This window comes from Arachis duranensis, chromosome 6 (assembly GCF_000817695.3).
Source record: "Arachis duranensis cultivar V14167 chromosome 6, aradu.V14167.gnm2.J7QH, whole genome shotgun sequence".
Lineage (NCBI taxonomy): Eukaryota > Viridiplantae > Streptophyta > Magnoliopsida > Fabales > Fabaceae > Arachis > Arachis duranensis.
The window spans coordinates 63,251,890-63,254,727 of NC_029777.3; the positions used below are offsets into that span (position 1 = coordinate 63,251,890).

The window sequence follows — 2,838 nt, forward strand, 5'->3', positions numbered from 1 at the left end:
AGAATGAATGTAACACAAAGAATTGAAAGGTAGAAGTAGAAGAAAGCAAAGATTAAAACCTAGATCTAAGAACTAATCCTAAATCCTAATCCTAATTCTAGAGAGAAGTGAGAGCTTCTCTCTCTAGAAACTACTTCTAAAACTAAACTATGACTAATGGTAACTAACATGTGGTAAAGTATGTTCATTCCCCCTTCAATCCTTGGCTTAAATAGCATTAGAAATGAGTTGGATTGGGCCCACAAGGCTTCTAAAATCGCTGGCCACGTTTTGCTTCAAGTGGACTAGGTGGCAGCAACGGCGCGTGCGCGTACTATGCAAGCATGTTTTCACTCTTAAGCACAATTAAGGGAGAAGTTATAAAACCATGCTATTTTATTGAATAAATGTGGGTAAGAGGTTATAAAACCCCCTAAATTAAGCACAAGATAAACCCTCAAAATGGGGTTTGTCATGTACACTGGAGGCAGCTGAGATGGAATGGTGGGGAGATGAGGTGGTATAGATGGAAAGTGGGTAGAGACCACTTCATCTCCTGAAGAGAAATCTTCTGTAAGGATTTTCTTGTTTCTCCATCCCCTTGGGGCCTTTCTCCTTGTATTCCTTGATGTCAATTTGCTCCTTGTGGTTTCTTCTTTTAGGAGGGTTTTGTTGCTTGTCTCATATGACTCTAGTAGGTCTAGTTTCTCTTGGATTACACTTGGCTATTGCTCCTTCTGATCACATTGGTTGTCACCAATGGGGATTTTCAGGTGTGGTGCTTGTGTTCCCATGTTTGTCTCTTCCATCAGCCCCTTATTGTGATCTTCCTCTGACTCTTTGTTACCATGATCTGCTTCTTATAAAGGTTTGAAAACGTTGAAGGTGAGCAGTTCATCGTGTATCCTTAATACTAGCTCTCCTCGCTCCACATCAATAAGCGCCCTGGCTGTGGCTAAAAATGGCCTCCCCAGAATGATGGGATGGATGGGGTTCTCTTTCATTTCCAGGATAATAAAGTCCGTGGGCAGGAAGTAGTTTCCAACCTTCACTAACACGTTCTCAACCACTCATGTGGCCTGTTTTTGAGTTTTAACAGCCAATTTGATAATTACGTCTGTGGGTGCTAGCTCATTGATTTGAAGCTTTTTCATGAGGAACAGAGGCATCAAGTTGATACTTGCTCCCAGGTTACAGAGCCCCTTATCAATCATTGTCTCTCCTATGGCACATGGAATGTGGAAATTCCCTGGATCTTTCTTCTTTGTAGGTGGCTCTGTTTGAATGAGAGCAATGCACTCCCTGTTCATCTTTATTATTTGTCCATCCTTTAATGAACTCTTTTTAGCCGGCAAGTCCTTTATGTACTTGATGTAGGAGGACATTTGCTGGAGGGCCTTAATGAATGGTATATTTACATCAAGAGATGCAAACATGTCGAGGAATCTTGAATACATTCTCCTTGCTACACCACCTTTAAGCCTTTGGGGAAATGGTGCATATAGGTTCAGGGTCTTCCCTTTTTTTAGCTCCTCCCTGTGTGTGGGCTGGGGTGCATGGTTTCTTTCTTCATGATTTTCCTTTAGAATGTCTCGGGTATGTTTTGTTTGTGTGTGTACTTCCTCCACACTCCTCTCATCATTTATAGTGATCATCTTGTATTCTTCCTACCTTACTTTCTTTATTTCTCCTCTTGGGTTCTTCTCTGTGTCACTTGGGAAACTATCAGTGGGTTTGGGAAACTGTTGAGATAGATATCCCACTTGGGACTCCAGCCTCTTGATAGATTCTCCTTGGTTTTTGATGTTGGCTCACACTTCATCCTTGAATACTCTGTTGTCTTGGACTTCTTTACATATGTCTTCGAGTAAAATCTCAATTCTGGAGAGCCTATCTTCTGTTGGTGATGGTGGGTTGAGATTAGGTGGTTGAGATGGGTGATTAGGTGGGTGTTGATAGGATCTCTGTGAGGTATGTTGGTGAGTTGCATTGTTGTTGGGATTGTGGTTGTGGCGTCTCTGGTCTTGGCCTTGGTCTTGTTGATTTCCCCACCCAAAGTTAGGGTGGTTTCTCCAACCAGAATTATAAGTTTTTGAGTATGGATCATGGGTTTGTCTGGGTGAGTTTCCAACATAATTGGCTTGTTCCGAGTCACCTTATTCTCATACATTCACTCCTTCTTGAGCTGGTAATGAGGAGATGACTGTTGCGACTTTGTTTTCTTCTACCTTCTTGGTAAGATCTGCTAGCTGCTTGGTGATCATCTTATTTTGAGCCAGCAATGCATCTATGTGGTTCAGCTCCATTACTCCTCGAGTGTTACTTCTTTCAAAAGCATAGAAGTAGTCATTCTCAGCGACAGTCTCAATGACATCTATAGCTTCTTCAATGGTTTTCTTTTTGTTCAGAGAGCCTCCTGATGAATGGTCTATAGCCTTCTTTGACTCATAAGAAAAACCTTCATAGAAAATGTGAAGTTGAACCCATTCATTGAACATGTCTGGTGGGCATCTTCTTGTTAAGTCCTTAAACCTCTCCCATGCCTCATAGAGAGTTTCCCCATCTTATTGCCTGAAAGTTTGCACCTCAGCTCTCAGCCTGTTAATTCTTTGAGGAGGGTAGAATCTTGCCAAAAATGTGTTCACCACATCTTCCCAATTTGTTAAGCTTTCCTTCGGGAAGGATTCCAGCCACTTAGATGCTTTGTCCCTGAGTGAAAAGAGGAACAAAAGCAATCTATAGACATCTGGATGAACACTATTAGACTTCACAGTGTCACATATTCTCAGGAAGGTGGTTAGATATTGATTGGGGTTTTCTTGGGCACTTCCTCCAAATGAGCAGTTGTTCTAGACAAGG

General features: G+C 41.9%; 1 non-coding gene across 1 annotated transcript; it reads left to right on the forward strand.

Moving 5' to 3' along the window:
- Window positions 1-2,475: 2,475 nt before the first annotated feature.
- Window positions 2,476-2,579, forward strand: LOC127739849 (small nucleolar RNA R71). Its single transcript, XR_008000591.1, has one exon. It is a non-coding gene; the product is annotated as a small nucleolar RNA R71 (small nucleolar RNA).
- Window positions 2,580-2,838: the final 259 nt, after the last annotated feature.